General features: G+C 48.0%; 1 protein-coding gene and 1 pseudogene across 1 annotated transcript in view; both read right to left on the bottom strand.

Moving 5' to 3' along the window:
• BLK (BLK proto-oncogene, Src family tyrosine kinase) overlaps positions 1 to 4,341 on the bottom strand; it is a 71,890-nt gene extending 67,549 nt beyond the window's left edge. The window contains exon 1 of the mRNA XM_008171869.4: positions 4,077 to 4,341. The gene's annotated coding sequence lies outside the window, so the exon portion shown is untranslated. The remainder of the gene's footprint in view (positions 1 to 4,076) is intronic.
• A 9,887-nt stretch (positions 4,342 to 14,228) lies between these two features.
• LOC101945364 (nucleolar MIF4G domain-containing protein 1-like) lies at positions 14,229 to 16,758 on the bottom strand (annotated as a pseudogene).
• Positions 16,759 to 18,942: the final 2,184 nt, after the last annotated feature.

The raw sequence follows: 18,942 nt of genomic DNA, 5'->3' as shown, positions 1-18,942 counted from the left end.
CCCTTACTTTTAGTGTTGAAAATTATTTGCACCAGACACCCATAATCATTGTTGGAGAGAGCGCTGTATGCGCTGGTGGAAGGAATCCCACTGCATTTGAACTTTCCTGCAAGAACAATTTTGTTGTCCCTCATTTTGCCCATTACCCCAGTTTGGGTCTCAACAGTTGGAGAGGTATTTTCTCAAGTTGCAGGGCTACCTTTCGTGTGCTGAGTGGCCCGTAACCATGTGCTCAGAAAACTGCAATAACATGGTAGTGGGAGAGCCGCAGGGACTATTAACTGGAATAGTGCAGCGGGATGAAGGATACAAACAGATTAGTCCATGAACCTTCCTAATCAATTAGCAAATACATTATTCATTAATAAAGCTTTTAATTCGTCGACCAGCCATATAGATGATGTGGTCATGTTGGACAAATCTATTATTCACTGTTCTTTTCCCCCACATCAGTCGGCACAGAAATCATTCCCAAACCATTGCTTTTTGTTCTTTGGTCAGCTCTCCTGCATCTTACGTTCAATGCAGTGGGCCAGCTGGAAGGTTGAGCGCTATGTTTCCAGCACAGCACCTCTGTGTGCAGAGAATGAAATGTACAGGATTGGGCGGGTATTCCTGTTTATGGGGGTTAGATGTTACTGCTCATTTAAAAAAAAAAAATGATTGTGTGGCCCACTAATATCCCATCAAACATTCATTAATCCATGGCTCAGAGCTGCACGTCGAGGGATGGTCGCTATCTCCACCACACTTAATAATGATAATCAGAGACTGTAATCTTTTGTCAAGGGCAGCGGGAGTTACCTATATATCTCTTTAGATTAGTGGTGGGCAACCTGAGGCCCATGCCACTTCCCACAGCTTCCATTGGCCGGGAATGGTGAACCTTGGCCCCTGGGAGCTGCGGGCGGCTGTGCTGGCGGACAGTCAATGCAAACAAACTGTCTCGCGGCCCGCCAGCGGATTACCCTGAAGGGTTGCATGTGGCCTGCAGGTTGCCCACCACTGCTTTAGATGCTAATTTCATCTCACTCTAACTAGCTCTAATTTTTACTGCTCCTACACAGATTTGAGACATTGACGAGAAATGCTGGGAGCATTCAGTAAAGAGCTGATCACCCAGCACTGATGTCAATGAATGGGAGTTTAGACACTGACATCAACTGGAGCAGGATTTAGCTCTAGGACCCGGATCTGGCACATTTATACCAGCAAGTAGACACCGATAGCTGCCCGGAGCCTTATTGGTGTCAGTGGGGAATAGGATTCACTCCCGAGTAAACTGCAGGATCATGACCTAAGTGATCCTTGAGCAATAAATGTGCCTTTCTTCTGTCTCATGAGATGTAAAAAAGGAAAGGGAAAGTGTTCTTCTGAAGCGTCCTTTAATTTTGAGAGAGAAATGGAACGAGAAAAAGACGAGGAAGTTTTGTTAAACAAGTTGCAAAGAATGGTGCGGCAGTATAGGGTCCATGCATTCCTACTTTGCTCATCACTACACTATCGGGGCTTCTTTTAACTCCATGGTGATTTTTAACAGTAGTTCTACACCTTTCAAAAGCCGTCATGAGGTACCGGGCTTGGGGAGGCAACCTCCTTTCTTACACTAGCCTTTATTAAACACAAACCCAGGAATTCCGTGAACCTACGAACAGGAAGATTTTTGTGGGCACCGTGGGGGACTTAAAAAAAACCTCATGGGTTAAGAAAGAGCTCCACGGTAATAAAAAAGGGAGCCCAGATCCCTGTCTGAAATGGACAGTATGTCTCAAGTTTTCAAAAAGCTGCCGGTAATTTTGGGTGCTCAGTTGGCGACATCGTGGGCTTGATTTTCAGAGATGGCGAGCAGCCCCCGACACCAGCAGAACACAATGGGAGCTGCAAATAAAAAGAAAAGGACTACGGATGTCTCAAGTTGAGAATTTTGGTCCAAATATTTTCAATTTTTTGGCCCCCTAGAGTCTCGAGGCTATTCAGAGGTCAGATTTTGAGCTTCCTTAACCCATGCACAGCAAAGTCTTGTTTTTGCAGAATAAAACTAGAACTGACACCATTAACAAGCCCTTTTGAAAACTGTGTCATGGCAATGAAATAATCACATCAGGATCCTGCTAAAAATATGGGATTGCTACAATCACAAACCCTCCAGCTGGGGTCTGCAGCCCTGCAAAACCTTCTGATAAAGTCATTTAATACTCTGACGCAACTATTTCAGCTGGTATCACAGCATTTGCAAATGTGGATCCAGTATTAACCAGGGTGCCTTTACTTCTGTGCAACTGTCCATTTTTCTTGCTGATTTATTGCAATGTACTCCTGTCCAACGTACACAGTGGCTATGAGAGGTCAGTGCACACAATGAGTGTTGAGTATGTGCTAGGAATCCATGCAGATAAGGATAACACTTTTCACGTATACGGCATCTCTGAGCTGAAGAACTCAAAGCTCTTTATGATTTTTAATTTATTAACCCTCACAGCAACCCTGGGAGGTAGCTATAAACAGTCCCACTTCACAGGTGAGGCACAGAGATTAAGCAGCTTGCTCAAGGTGGCACAGAGAGTCAGTGGCAGAGATGGATGTAAAAGAATCCAGGAGTCCTGACTCCCCGTGCAGATTGGATAGGAAAAATTTGCCCTTTGTTTGTAAGTGTTACGGCACAAAGCCAGCTCCTCAAAGATATTGAAGTGCCAAACTCTCCGAGCTGCTCTGTATTTTGGACAGGGGTATGTTGATTTCAGTGGGAGTTAGGAACCTCAATATCTTTGAGGATCTGGGCCAACGCCCATGACATGAATGGTTGAGATACAAACAAGGGCTCAGTACTGCAACCACGCAATGCACTCAATGCACAGAACACCGACTGAAATCAAACACACCAGTAAGGTGACAGGGCTGCAAGTTAGAGCTCTTCTTTAGAGAATTTGAAGATTTGGGGTACAGACAACTGAAAGCTAGAGAGGTTTAGGCAGAAGATTCCAAGTGTGTGGGTGATGAAGTCTTCTGGGAGTGAAGCCATTACACCCCAGCTCACTCTGTTTGAGATCATCAGCATCCCAGAAGCTCCAACCACAATTAAATGGAACCCTTTGTTTGCCTTACCCAGGTTAAGTAACGAGCTACAAAGGTCAGGGTTTAAATAAATAAAAAAAGAGAAAGTGGGGGGAAAAAAGTGGAAAATTAAAAAAAAAAAGAGAGAGTGGAAAATATTTCCCAAGAGGAGAGAAACATCACTGAATCACATAACCCACTGTGGGGCAAAGCGGAGGAAGGTGCCCTCTTCTTACAGTGTCTTCTCTGCCCATCATGCCATGATGGAGGGTTAAGGCTTTGGTTTAAACCACACACAGTCCCTTCAGGAGGTCAATACAACAAGCATCATTTATCTATTAAGCACCCGGTCCTGCAACTCCCATTAACTTCAGGATTGGGCCCTGCTTTCACAAAAAACACCTGGAGAAGCAGCTAATGGTACGTTGATGTTTCAATGTATGTAATTCTTTCAAGAAAAAGAAGGTGACCAATGCCCAAGAAGGAAGTTGCCAGAACGGATTTTGACAGTTAATTGCAATAGTACCACAATAAATAAATCGGATTGCCGTTAGCTACCCAGCAAATTTCCAACTCAACATTAATTAAGGAGCAACCTTGCTCAAATCAATGGGAGTTCAGTGTCTAACTCCCTTGGGCACTTTGGAAAGTGTCACTAGGGGCCTATCTGCATCTTCAGGCACCTAAATACCTTAACCACCTGGCCCCTCGGCAATGAATATTAACGGGCCAGATCCTCAAGTGGTGTGAATTAGCATCCTTCCATTGAAGTCAATGGAGATATGCCAGTTTACATAGGTGGAGGATCTGACCCCCCCCCCCCCCCCCAAAAAAAGCACAGAATCACAGAAACATAGAGCTGGAAGAGGTCTCAAGAGGTTGTTTAATCCATATAATATTTTTTCAATAAGGCAGGTAGTCAGGGTACTATGCAACCAATGAAAGAATCATCCTCATGATAAACAGCACTCATTCAATGAGTGGGGCTAATGGAAAAGTGGGTCAATGGAAAAGCAGGCACTTACCTTGGTGTGTCTCTTGACTGGACTACAGCATCGCTCTTTAACTTCTAGTCATCCTCCAGCGTGAAAAAGTCCTTTGCAGGGTGTGCGTTGAGGAACATAAGCCCGTCTTGAGAAGGTTTAATTCTTAAAACACACACCGAGAGAAACCCCAATTCTTCTTGGCTCTGTCAGTTGACTGCTGTTAGTGGTTTCCTGCCGAGAGCAGCTGAATGACAAATCTAGCTGGTTTGTTACACTTATAGTAATCAGGGGCTGGTAGCACCACTGCACCGCACGCCCCGAGCTAATGTTAGAACAGTGACCAGCTCATTAGTGCTCTTCCCCCCCCCCTCGTGCAAAGACTCACCAGGCTATATGAAAAGCAGTGCCCGGGTGCAGATAGTGCCTGCTCCCCCTCTAATGCACACTGATGCAATTCGAACGTAACTCCGCTCAAGGGTGTCAGATAGGTGTATCAATGAGAGAAGAATCAAGTCTTGAAATTTTTCGGCTTGGTGCCTTCAGGATTCTACATAATGGCTCACAAGTAAGTGCCCTCTGGCCAGCCAGAGGGGGAATGAGCTATGTACTGGGTAAACTGAACATGAGAGAGGATTTACCTCTGGCCAGATTCCAGTGCAAATGATTATACATCCTGCCTAACTAAAATTCCCCCTGTGTATTCATCTCGGTTATTGCACTGTTTTCCAGTTCACTTTCTGTTTGAGACTGTGGTGCAGCTGACGTGCGTGCTTAAATAACAGTTATGTTCCATGCCAGAGCTGGCTGCATTTCAGAGATGAGGGAAGGATTAGACTGAGAGACAGGAAAGCAGTTGGGGATGGAAGGTGCAGAAGGTGGTAATTCCTGCTGCCCGGTCTCTCCCTATCGATGGGGCATGTGAGGATTTGCATTCGTCACGTGAGCTTTCCTAATTGTACAATTAGGCCCTGATATTGCAATCAGCTTTGTATGGGCAGAGTCTGTGTCCCCTCCTGGAACTCTATGGAAGTCAACAGTGTTGTGCTGGTACAAGAGTGTGTCCACACAGAGATCATAGCAGCACTGGGGCCCTTAGTTTGTGGTACTTCTGTGGGTGTTATTGCTATGAATGGGGCTGAATGCCGAGACTATTGTATATCTAGGGCTGTGTAGTTCCGTATTTTTCTGGACACTTCAACCCAACCAGCTTCATTGAGGCTTCAAACCCAGAAACCCACCTCTATTGACAAGAGCTGGGCAAAGAATTGATTTTTTCAGTTCACTGGCAATGCTGAAAAATTGGGGCGGGGGGGCAGGAGGAGGAAGGGGGGATTCATTTCTGGTCAAACGAAACATCTGATTTTGAGTCATTTAAGTTATCCAAGTTTTTTTAAATAAAATCAGTATCGAACTCAAGAGTCATTTTGAATGGAAAACTTGAAATGTTTTATTTAGAAAATGTCAAAACGAAACATTGAAATCGTTTCAAACATTGAATTTGGTTTTGGTTTTTACGGACCTAAACACTTGGCCAGAAGTGACATGAATTTGTGAAACAGTTCAATCGTCCCAAATCTGAATTTCTAACAGGAAAAATTTGCAGTTGAAAAATTTCACTCAGCTCTACAGCTGACCCCAGTTTTCATCGGATCCAGATGGTACCTTTCCCCCCTCTCGCCCAGGGCATGAGGCAAAACCCAGGGAATCTTTCCACTGACTTTAATGGCTTTTAAATGGGGCATGGATGAAGGCAAGCTGGCTGGAGCTTCATCAGCCGAGACAGAGATGATGCCGGTGGAGGCCATGACGAATTCTTTCAGCTCCCTTCAGAGGAGCATGTGCCAACCTTTCGTCAAAGGAGTTTGCTGTCTAGGAGCATGGTTTGGGCCTCTTTCTGGCCCTGCAAACCCAGGTAGCAACGCTGGCTAAGAACACGCCTTCTCCTGGCTAAACACAGAAGGGAGAAGTGACAGAGTCCTGTGGCACCTTATAGACTAACAGACGTGGCCTCTCTGGAATGCTGACGCCTACCAAGTCACCAGGGCACAACCCTGACCCATATCAGGAGACTGGGGCCAGGACACCGAGGTCAGTCTCTTAGAAGCACTTGTGCGTGTCACATGACCTCCTTACTACACTCTCCTTTGGTCACCTCAATGCAGGATCATTGTATTGTCCTCTAGTTAGGGCTCCCCATGGAGACCCCTCCCACCCAGGACAAGGCAGCCCTGAGTGAACCTGCTACGCTTGTGCTCCAGACTGCTCTGATGATTGTAATTCAGAGGATTGGCGTTAATTCAGAAAGCCATATATGCCCTGAAACCTGGCTATTGTGGGGAATGCAGCCATGAAAATGTGGTGGAGATGTTCTGTTTTCTTTGATCTGTTCCTTTAAAAGCAAGAAGGTCTCCCCGCTCTTTGGGGGCAAGGGCCATTCCTGGTGGAGGGCCCCCAGCTCCCCAGATTTATTGCTGTATTAGACGTGGTTTGTGAGAGGAGGAGCATATTGACATTTAAGCACAAGGCAATCCAGTCTGAGAGGCTGTTCAGCAACCCGCACACCACTGATAAAGTATCAGACGGAAGCTGAAGAGGATTGAGATAAAAGAACTCAGCAAGAGACACTATGGTCCTGCCCTAAACTAAATGGATGAAATCCAGCTGGTAACTAACCCCATTGAGCTCAGTGATATTATACCAAGGACATGACCCTGCATAGTACAGTCGTGGAACATTCGGCAACCTTGTATTTTGGATTGTGATGACAATTTATTATCCCTCTGTCGATGGGGAAACTGTGGCATGGAGGGGATAAGTGACTTGCCCAAGGCCATACAGCTAGTCAGTGGCAGTCATGGGACACAGAACTCCTAACTCCCTGCTCTGTGTTCTAACCTTTTACTGCTCCCGCCCTTACGATCCTTCTTGGTCTGGAATCAGACTGGCCACTCTTTTTTTTAAAATTTCCAAAGCCTAAATCACAGCATCTCGCCCTGCCCCCCATCCCTCTCTATCCTATAACATAGACGGGCTGAAATTATTTTCCCATACCGCTTTCGTCTCATTTTCACAAGGTATCTGATGGAAGCCCCCTTGCTGGAGTCATTAACTAGACAAGCTATTAAATATTGATATGAGCTGAATGAAACCTGTAATGGGTTGGGTTCAAGCTGAGTATTGTTTTGGGTGGGACTGTGAGAGAACACACAGATACCAAGGTCATTGAAAGAACAGAGAGAGAGAAAGAGGAAGGCCAGGTCTACACTATAAACTTACATTGATCTAACTACGTCATTCAGGGGTGGGAAAAATCCTCCTTCCTGAGCCACACAGTTACACCGATCTAACCTCCAGTGTAGACAGTGCTAGGTCAACGGGACAGCTTCTCCCATCAACTTAGCGACTGCCTCTCGTGGAGGTGGATTACCTACACCAACGGGAGAAGCTCTCCCACTGGCATAGTAGCGTCTTCACTGGAGCGCTACAGCAGCGCAGCTGCATCGGTGCAGGGTTTTAAGCATAGGCGTGGGAGCCAGAGGTGCGGGGGGGGGGGGCTGCAGCGCCCCCAGGTTTTACATGGGGCCCTGCTCCTGGCCCCGCACCTGGGGTCCTGGCTGCCTGCCCCACGCCCACGCTTCACTTCTGGCCTTGCACCCGGGGCTCTGCCCCAGCTGTGGCCCCAGCCTCAGCCTCCTTACCCCTGTCCACATCCCCTCCCACCACGGACCCACGGCCCTGCTCCTGCCCCCGCTCTAGGGGACAACAGGGAAGCGGACAGGAATAAGGGGGGCTGTAGCTCCCCCGCTATAAAAAGTGTTCCGGCGCCCCTGGTTTTAAGTGTAGACCTGCCCGAAAAAAGGCAAGCAAAGCCAAACAGGAGCCGGTAACCACAGTGTGACTGACCCTGGAAGAAAAACCTAGAGAGCTTTTAGATCTGTTGTTGGCTAAAAGGAATTGAGTGGCTGCTCCTTTTTGTTCTTGGTTCCTTCTGCTTCAGAAACACAGGACTTTGCAAAGGAAACAAAACTGTATGAAAGAAATACCTGGCTCTGACCAATTTCTACCCCCAACTCGGACACCCACACAGCCCCAAACGCTGACTAGCCACTTAGGTCAAATAGGGGTATCATTGGCGCTTGCTGTGGGATTTAGTTTCCAAGGAGAGGGCATGTGAGTGAGGATTCCTGGTGGACCAAAATGGAACAAACAGTGGAGGTGCCTAAAGAAACCCAAAGTAGCCAGCAGGCTTTAAAGCAGGAGCCGGCGACTTTGCAAAAGGATTTAAGCCAAACCTAGAACAAGAGCTGGAGGTTTCCCAGAAAGGCCTCAGGGACTTCCAGGGTGAGATGTGATCCCCGTTGGAGCAGCAACTACAAAGTGCCTGGAAAGACTGGGAAACCCCACTGCAGCACAGCTAGACTGGAAGGGTAAAATGGACTGATGAGGTGACCAGCAATCAGACTGCCATACACCAGAGATTTTTTCACCAAATAATGCAGTTCAAACAAATTTTAGCCAATCTGGAACTTGCCAACTGCAACGAGATGCAGCAAGGACTTATGAAGCTAAAACAGGGGTAGGCAACCTATGGCATGTCTTCGGCATGCGTGCTGATTTTTAGTGGCACTCACACTGCCCGGGTCCTGGCCACCGGTCTGGGGGCTCTGCATTTTAATTTAATTTTAAATGAAACTTCTTAAACATTTTAAAAACCTTATTTACTTTGCATACAACAATAGTTTAGTTATACACCTCTACCTCAATATAACGCTGTCCTCGGGAGCCAAAAAATCTTACCGCGTTATAGGTGAAACCACATTATATTGAACTTGCTTTGATCCACCGGAGTGCGCAGCCCCCCCTCCCGGAGCACTGCTTTACCGCGTTATATCCGAATTCGTGTTATACTGGGTAGCATTATATCGAGGTAGAGGTGTATATTATAGACCTATAGAAAGAGACCTTCTAAAAACGTTAAAATGTATTACTGGCACGTGAAACCTTAAATTAGAGTGAATAAATGAAGACTCGGCACACCACTTCTGAAAGGTTGCCGACCCCTGAGCTAAAACCTCAGCTACAGAAGGAAATCAAAGGGTCACTGCCCACGGTGGAAAGCAGCCATGTGGATAAGGAATTGAGAGAGAGACAGAGGACTTGGGTAAGACGACTTGCATCTGAAGAAGTGAGGTTCTTACCCACGAAAGCTTATGCTCCCAATACTTCTGTTAGTCTCAAAGGTGCCACAGGACCCTCTGTTGCTTTTTACAGATTCAGACTAACACGGCTACCCCTCTGATACTTGGGTAAGACGGGACACTTACAACAGTTTTCTAGGGGCCCAGAGGGAAGAGGTCGGGCTGTCCCAACTCAAATAATATAAAAGCATTGAGAGAAAAACTCCCTTTGTCTCAGTTCAAAATTGTAACCCGCTAAGGGTATGTCTACACTTAAAACACTACAGTGGCACAGCTGCCCTGCTGTAGCACTTAAATGAAGACACACCCAACAGCAACGGGGCAGGTTACCTACACTGACAGGAGAACTCCTCCCACTGCTGTAGGTGTAGAACTTGAATCCTTTCTTGCAGCAGTGCACCAGAAGAGGAAGCAGCTGCGAGTGAGGAAGGTGGAAGCTGATCACTACGAGTCTTGTAAGTACAGCTCCATGTCCAATATGTGTGATGAAAGAATGGATTCTAATCTGGTCCGTGACTGTACTGAACGATTGGCACCAGTGATAAATGTGGTTTGTACAGCAAGGGAAATTGGCAATAACGCAAAAATTAAAGGAAAAAGTTCAATTAAATCATAGCGATATAGGACTGGAAGGGACCTCGAGAGGTCATCTAGTCCAGTCCCCTGCACTGAGGCAGGACGAAGTATTATCTAGACCATCCTTGACAGGTGTTTGTCTAACCTATTCCTAAAACCTCCAGTGATGGAAATTCCACAACCTCCCTACGGCATTTGTTCCAGTGCTTAACGGCCTTTACAGTTAGCAAGTTTTTCCTAATGTCTAATCTAAATCTCCCTTATTGCAATTTAAGCCCATTGCTTCTTGTAATGTTCTCAGTGAATAAGGAGAACAATTTATCACCCTCCTTTTTATAACAACCTTTTACATACTTGAAGACTGTTGTCAAGTTACCCCTCAGCCTTCTGTTCTCCACACTAAACAAACCCAATTTTTTCAATCCTCCCTCATAGGTCATGTTTTCTAGATCTTTAATCATGTCCGTCGCTCTTCTCTGGACTGTCTTCAATTTGTCCACATCTTTCCAGAAGTGTAGCGCCCAGAACTGGACACCATACTCAAGTTGAGGCCTTATCAGCGATGAGTAGAGTGGAAGAATTATGTTTTGTGTTTTGCTTACAACACTCCTGCTAATACATCTTAAAAGGATGTTTGGGGTCTTTTTGCAACGGTGTTATACTGTTGATGTGTGATCCACTAGAACCCCCAGTTCCTTTTCTGCTGGTACTATGAAAAAATTGGATGATTGTTATAAATTTAAGGCAGGCCAAGAGATACTGTTGCAAGCACCTAGCAAAAGCTTCTCTCCCAGTTCAGAAAATGGGGCGGGGGAACCCCAAGCTGAGCAGGAAAAAAATTGGATGTACAAGTGTCAGTCCCACAGTTTTGTTTAGATCTGGGTGATTACACAACCATACTAGGAGTCTGGCTATTGAGTGTGTATCAGGATCTGTGTTATGTGACATGGGCTCAAACGTGACAGTTATTAGACTGGACATGCTAAAAAGCTAAGGAATAGTGAATCCAAAACTGAGCCACCTCATTGACTCAAATGAAAATAGTGACTAGGGGAAGGGCGTCTGTCCAAAGACTGGGACAACTGAGTTTCAAGATTGCACCTCTGAAATGTGAGCAAGACATCTGGGTGGCTGAAACAGTGGCTGAACGAATAATTGCCTTGGATTTCATGAGGGCCAATAACTGTGCAATCGATGTCAGGAAAAATGTCTGACAAAATCAGTCTGTGGAAATTCCCTTTAAAGACATGGCCCAAGCAAGATGAATGGTTTGTAGGCACTTGGTTTGCAGTGAGGAAATTGTCCTGCCCCTGCGGGTAGAAACCATTATAACCATTATGCTGTGGTAGCTTTCCAGCAAGGGACAGCTAGGGAGTGGTTGAAACTAGGCCGAGACTCAGGCACTCAGGGGAATCTTAGTTGCTAGCACTCTTGTGGATATGAAAGGAGAACTGATCGCTGTTCATTTGCAGAACCTTTCTGACCAAAAACAGGGTGTGTGTGGGGAGGGCTGCTGTTGCAAGATGTGAATTAGCGGATCAGTTAAATATCAGTCTAGAAGAAAACTACAAGAGGAAAGATTGAGCGGGAGGAAGATGAGCTCCCAGAGTTTCTATTGGTCTTCTGGTGCAATGCTGTACTCTTAAATGGGGAACAGCAGACCAGCCTGACACACTTTCTGGTTAGCAATCAGAGGTTGTTTTCCTGATCTAACAGAGTCCTAGGCTGTACTGCACTGGTCCAGCAGTCGGCTGATCCTGGGGCAAGCCAACCCATTTAACAGCCGCCTCACCAATTGCCAGTAGCAAACCGGGAAGAGGCACTATCGGCCATTGAGGAAATGTATCAGGAAGGCGTAACTCAGCCTTCAACCAGCCCTTGATTCTCACCCAGAGCTCTGGCCAAGAGAAGGGACGGCAGCTTCAGGTTCTGTGGGAACTATAGAACATTGAATGAAGGCACCTCAATGATTATTGTCCATTACCACGAATAATGGAGGGGCTAACGCAGCAGCCCCTCCCTGCAGCTCCCAGCTGTTTGCAGCTGCATCTCTATGCAGAGCTAATGTAACCCACACACCTCCTGGGTGCGGTCAGGGCCGGCTCTGGCTTTTTTACCACCCTAGGCAAAAAAGCCACCTGCTGCCCCCCCTCCCCCCCCCGCCAGCGCGGCAGGGGAGGGTGCCGAGCAATCCCCCACCGGCCAGAGCGCTGTGGGGAGGGCGGCGAGCCCGCCACGGCTCTGCTCTCCCCGGCGGCCAGAGCGCCGGGAGGAGGGCGGGGAGCCCGGCCGGGGCTCTCCGCTCTCCCCGGCGGCCAGAGCGCTGGGGGGAAGGCGGAGAGCCCCCGGCGGCAGGAGTGCGGCGGGGAGGGCGGCGAGCCCAGTCGCGGCCCCGTTCTCGGGCCGGAGCGCCCCGCCGCGCCGCCCCCCTCCAGGCGCCGCCCCAAGCACATGCTTGGTGGGCTGGTGCCTGGAGCCGGCCCTGGGTGTGGTGTTCTGTCCCAGCTAGTGGCACTGAGACCACTTAGAGAGAGTTAAATGAGTCTGCTCTATAGCCTTAGCTAACGGCTCATGCACTAAGCTCCAGAGGTCCCAGGTTCGATCCCACCCACTGTCTGCCAGTGTTACATTAATTCCTGGGAGCTGCAGGAAAGGGCTGCTGAGGGTAAAGGAGGTGTGCCTGAGGGGGCAGGACTCAAGCTGTTGGGGGGGAGGGACCTTTAAATTGTGCCCCCCCCACTCTCAGCAGGCACCAGTTGTCTCTGGCAGATACCCCCAGTCCCACCCTCCTGTGGCAGGGCAGAAACCCAGAGCTCCCCCCACAAGTCTGGTAAGTGGTCAAGGTGGGGGAGCTCTGCAAGCCGCACTTTCTCTGTAAAAGAGCTACCTGCCGCTCACAAGCTGCAGTTTGGCCACCCCTGCTCTATGACCTACAGTCAGGAGAGGAAATGTTTAAAAGAGGGGACCTGGTCTGGTTCCACAGTCCTAGGAGGGAAGGAGCCCTAAGTTGTATATACCTTGGGAGGGACGCTACTCAGCAGTGACTCGACTAAACGAAGTGGTGTACAGGACTAAACCCTGAGTTATTTGACAGACCTTCTAAGACAATATCAAGGGGATGGGATTGCAGCCTGGCTGCCCCCCAAAGCTGAGACTGTAAGTGTGGATGTTGCAGCTAGGTTGATCAGACAGCAAATGTGAAAAATCAGGATGGGGATGGGGGGTAATAGAAGCCTATATAAGAAAAAGACCCAAAATTGGGACTGTCCTTACAAAATCAGGACATCTGGTCACCCTAGCTGAGGCTGAGAAAGTTGTGACAGCAATGAGCCCTTCTTCCCCCGCCCCCATTTGAACAGAATGGGCAGTGTCTGGCTCAGCCAGCTAATGCCACAGAAACAATAGGCATTCCTCAGGGGCTGTCTGAAAGGGGCCCTTCTCTTGCAGATAAAAGGAAACGGCAGAGACAAGCCTCAAAGAAAATTGGGAGGGAATAAAATGATTTTGGGTTGGGCTTTTTTTCTAAGCCAATCAGTTGAATTTTATTTAAAACTGGGGAATAGTTACAAACCTTATCAGTGACTGCACCATCTAGTGGTCTGTTTTACAGCTAACAATACGCTCATGCTATTAAAAAGCTTTCCAGTTAAAATCATAGACTATTATAGGTCAGAGTACAGCAGAGAAACACAATTGTGTTTTGTTTAAAATAATACCTGTAAAAAAGTGAACAGCTCTGAGTATCAACCTCAGTCTTAACCCAGGTTTCAGAGTAGCAGCCGTGTTAGTCTGTATCCGCAAAAAGAACAGGAGTACTTGTGGCACCTTAGAGACTAACAAATTTATTAGAGCATAAGCTTTCGTGGACTACAGCCCACTTATGCATCCGAAGAAGTGGGCTGTAGTCCACGAAAGCTTATGCTCTAATAAATTTGTTAGTCTCTAAGGTGCCACAAGTACTCCTGTTCTTTTTGTAGTCTTAACCCAGGAGCTTGCGGGAATTAGGACAGCTAGAAGCTTGGGGTTGCTGAAATCTACCGCTTGCTCACTGATAAGTAGAATTAACTAAACTTTAAAGGAAACTCAACTATCTCCCCTGATGATAAATGGCAACATGAGGTATACAGAGTGAAGGTCGATGGGGAAGACAATACTTTTTAAAACAATGAACACTAATGTATAAAGATCTGTACTTTTTTCCTTCTTCCGTGTTCTATTTTTCTGTGTTTCTATTTTCTCCCAAACTTGTAACCGTGTTTTGGGTGTATACAATGCTACATAATCTCAAAACATGGGATCCTTTGCAGCATTACAGTCCTGCTCAGCATCTCAAGTCTTTGGTCTGTGAAAAATATTGTCAAGATCAGCTTTTGTGCGTTCGTAAAGTCCTTATTTTCCATGCAAGTTTATTTGAAGACTAAAACGCTAGTTTTAATCTGTATTCTTTGTCTTGCAAAGTCCTGCTCACTAGTTCAATTCTTCTTTTAGTAAGCTGGCTTGTTCAGTGCTTTTGTATGCTTTACATTCTTCAGGAAAAAGTGGGAAAGGAAAAGCTTCAAACCTTCACACTACATTCCTAATTTTGGGTTGCCAGTTAACCTTCCAAAAATGATAGTAAGCTCTTCCAAGTCTGTTTTTATTAATAGCATATACAACACTTGCTGCAAGAAGCGGACTTTGGATTTATCTAGTTCACTGAATTCAACTACAATTGGGTTCGGTGCATTAGCACCCAGGACCTTGAAGACCGATCGGGAGAATAATTTTGTCTTTAGCAAGTGGGCCAAGAGAGAAACCAGGTTAAAGAAATTGGTAGCCAACAGGTTTCCCAAATTTTGGATTTTGTCCCACATATTGAACTGGAATGTCATCTGAAATCTTCTATCATATTCACAAGACTTGTTAGCCTAATATGCATAAAAGGGGTTATATGTCTTCTCCTGTAGGCAGCAGTCTATGAGAACATGAACCATCTCTCTCTCTCTCTCTGGCTGATCTTTAAGTCCAAGCTTCAAAAGTTTTTCAAATGCATCCAAGAAGTCCTCACTACTCATGAAGACACAAAAAATATTTCTCCTGATGTCCGTGTTCATTCTCTGCTTACGAGCAAGCTCCAGTATCTTTGAACTCATCTTTCCTACAAGCAGTGTGTGCTGAGTCTTGCTGTTGGTACTACCAGCCATCGGTACTCCTAGGATGACCCTACGATCCACTAACGGCCAACCCAGTCAGCATTGAGGGGAGATTCCAATGACACTATGGTGGACCCGTGTTCTCTGCAGCTTGCCCGGCTTCTCAACTGGCTCAGAGTCGTAACCTGGGATTTTCTGCATATCATTGTTTTTTAGTGCCAGCATAGTAGTATAAAGTGAACCCTGGACTGGTCCTGAAATTTCTTCCCCACAGCATGTGCTTTGTTCTGGGCCAGCTCCTTCAGGGCCAACGCATTATCTTTTCTCAAGGAAAAACTCACGTTTCCAGGAGGAGCAGAATCAGTTCAAAGCCCTGTTCTGTAAAACTGCTAACGAGCGTCTTCAGAATATTAGAGATCAGCAGCAAACGCACTACGTGAAACTTATACAGACGGCCAATCAAGGCAAACGGGTTATCCTGCTCTTTCCTTTCAGCATCACTTTGATAGAATTCATCAGATTTCCTTACCACCGCTTCCAAAAAGTGAGCACCAGCCCCAGTTCCCACGGGATGATGAAGAATGTTGTCCCAAATGACACGCGCCATCATCCATCTAGCTAGCAGGCATCTTGACTGCAGTAACACAAGCCTTCGTAAAAACATCTGTTAGCATTTATTCCTGTCCTTGCTACTGTTAGTCATGTATATCTCTTCCAACGGTCCACTTATAGAGGCCAAATTTGGTTCACTCAACCTGCTAATTAGACCTTTCACTGTTTTCTTCAGTCTTCCCAGTTCTTCCTTCTTCTTTTCATCCACTGTCTCATCAGCTGTTCTCACTGGTGGGGGAACATACTCCGGAGCCCTATGGCAAAAGCTTGTTTCCTCCTTGGAGGTCTTGGCTTTGTTGGGTTTATATGTGCCACCAACCTCTGGAGACATGGAAAGATTTCTGCTTCCTTTCCTCTCATGCTCCCAGTTCCTTTCCACATCTGCCTCCTCTGAGGTTTCTAAAGTGTCTTCTAGCCTCACCTCCTCATCCCTGTCTAAGTCCCCCTCCTCATCTTCCTCCTCCACATCCAGCTCTCCCTCCTCCTCCTCATCTAGTGACTCCATATCAATATCCTCCTTATCCTCTTCTTCCCCTCATTCAGCTCAAGGTTCCCCTCATCTGCATCCTTTCCTCTTTGGATCCAGATCCTCCTTGCTGCTCTCCTCATAGAAGCTGGAGAGGGTGGTCTCAGGCCCCAGGGCTTCCAGCATATAGCCCAGCCCATTCTGGGTGAAGCTCTGCAGCACGGAGGAGATGCCCTCCTCTTCCTGCGCTTGCTGAGCGCCAGACGCCGCTCCAGCTGCCGGATCCCCTTCTCCACGTTGGCCACCAGCAAGGCCTGTTTCTGTACAGAGGCCGCGGCAGAGGCGCCGGGTCCCTGCTGGAGGAGTCGCTTAGCTGTCTCCTGGGGGAGCTGCCAGTGCTGGTCTCCAGGGGGCGATGAGGCCAGAACCGCAGCAGAGCAGGGGCATCTCCCTGGGCCCCTATCCGGGCCCTCTGGCTACTCACTCCAGCTAGGCCTGCCTTGCCCAGCTCCTAGTGGTGGAGGCAGCAGTAGCAGCTCCACTTGAGCCTGCACTTTTCCTTCCTCAGCTGACGGTGACTCTTCCTGCCCCGGCCCCTGTGGGCTGGGCTCCCGGCCCCCCAGGGGAGGAGGAGGGTGGCTCCCAGCCGCCTGCACGAACTCCTGCCCCACCAGCCACAGCTTCTGCAGCTGCCTGCTCCCACCACGGCCTCCCCGGACCCCTGCTGCCCGCATCATGCTGCCCACAGTGGGGCCACAGTGATGCTGCACACCACCTGGGCGCCACCATCTTGCGTTGGTGATGTGAAGACATCTGGGCAGTTGTAAAGTTATTTCTATGGGGGATGGGTTACTGAGTGTCCCCATTTTCAGGCCTCCTCTGGATGGTCTGAGGTGAGGGAGTGGTTTTATGGGCTGGGTTAAAACCCCATTAGATTCAGAGGTGAGAACTCGCCCTTCAGTTAACATTCCTGCAAACATAAGCCCCACCTAAAACAAAAGGTGTGTGTGTGAACTGGCCCAGGAGGTTCTGGGCTGAGTACTGCCATGTTTTGGGTGTGGGAGCGTGAGCAAACCCACATACTGAGGTGACAGACGAGAACAGACAGAGGCAGTGGAAAAGAGGTAAGAAAAAGCCACGCAGGAGCCTGTTACCATAAAGAGCTTGGTCGGGTCTACACTACACACTTACTTTAGTATAACTACGTCGCTCAGAGGTGGGAAAAATCCACACCCCTGAGCAACGCAGTTATACCGACCTTAACTCCTTGTGTAGAGAGAGGGAGAGCTTCTCCTGCCGATATAGCTACTTCATCAGAGCACTATATTGGTGCAGTTGCATTGGTGCAGCTGTGCGGATGCAGCATTTGCAGTGTTGACCTGCCCTGTGTCTACGCTGCAGTGGCTGGCCCACGTCAGCTGATGAGGGCTTTCGGGGCTTAGGCTGAAGGGCTATCCAACTGCAGTGTGGACATCCGGGCTCAGGCTGGAGCCCAGGCTCTAGGACCCCGCGAGGGAGCCCGGATATCTACACTGCAGTTTTATAGCCCCACAGTCTGATCCCTGGGAGCCTGTGTCAGTTGACACAGACCAGCCAGGGGAGTTTTAGTGCAGTGTAGACACACCCTGCGTGACTCTGGAAAAAACTAGAGAGAGCTTTCAAGTCTGGTGTTGACTAAATGGGTTTATGGAGCTGGTAAGTTGGTTCCTTCTGTGGTCAGAGACACAGGACTTTGTACATTCTTTGTAACTACACAAGGTTGCATCCAAGAAATACTTGGCTACCACCAGTTTTTACTCCCAACCAGAACATTCACAGATCCCCAGATTCAGCCTTTTCAAGCACCAGGCAGCTAGCCAGCCTGTAAGGTAAAGAAATGAGTACAGTTCACACCACCCCCTCTTACTCACTATTGCCACATAGGCCACGCTGTCCCTGGGAACTAAGTACATTGCTCCCGAGACTCACGCAGTGAATCCTGGTTCTCCGCTGCCTTCCCCTCCTGCAGTCACTGCAGTGCCAAGTGGGTATGGAAAGCAACCCAGCCACTCACTTTGCATTCGTTTGGTGCAGGGGTCAGTGGAGAACTGTGCCTAGTCTGCCTCTGCTGGCATTGGGAGGGAACCTCTCTAGGTTCATCTCTAAATTGGCTCTGCTGGGGGCCTTTGTAGCAATCCTGAATCCAACTCACAAAGCTCTCTAAGGGCTTCATCCTGCTCCCAACAGCAAAAGTCCCCCAGACTCCAGTGGAGACGTGGGCAGGCCCTGAGGTTTCCGAGTATTTGAGAGGTGACACACCAGCTTCATATGCCTTTACAGCTCTCCACTGGATGCTCTGTATTTAGAATGAATGAAATCGCACATCTCCCTCACCTGATTTGTTCCCAGGGAATTATAGTTACCAGCGAGTGTCTTTGCTTTGTAGGACTCCTGCTAGAACCTCCCACCATCCAGCCTCTCCGGGGATGGCAGAGCCCTTACGGCCTCTGTCAGTGATTCCCGTTCCACAGACGCCTCGGCTGTATCGGACAGGCACTCAGCTATTGGGAGGTGACACAGGCAGATAATATATATATAAATTCCCTTCGCTAGCTGTGTGACAGCTACTCTCTGCATTAGCTACAGATTTGCTTCCCCTACTGGGGCTCTGCCGTATTTTCTGGGTGACTTGCAACACTGTTTCACACTTCACATGCCAGGATCTCAAAGCACTTCCCATGCTTTGATCCTGCAACTCCTTGTGGGGTCCACAGTATGTGGCCATTGCACTCCAATACCTGGGAAGATTGAGGTGACACAGGCACCTCTCCTTCCCTGCTTTCTGCTTGCTCGGAGTGCGCAGTGCTGCTAAGAAGCCACACTAGGCGGTACACCAGAGAAGGGGAGCCTTGGCTCCACCTACGGCCTGTCCACTTGCTCTG

Source organism: Chrysemys picta, chromosome 3 (assembly GCF_011386835.1).
Source record: "Chrysemys picta bellii isolate R12L10 chromosome 3, ASM1138683v2, whole genome shotgun sequence".
Classification (NCBI taxonomy): Eukaryota; Metazoa; Chordata; order Testudines; family Emydidae; genus Chrysemys; species Chrysemys picta.
This window is presented reverse-complemented; position numbering and strand designations above follow the sequence as displayed.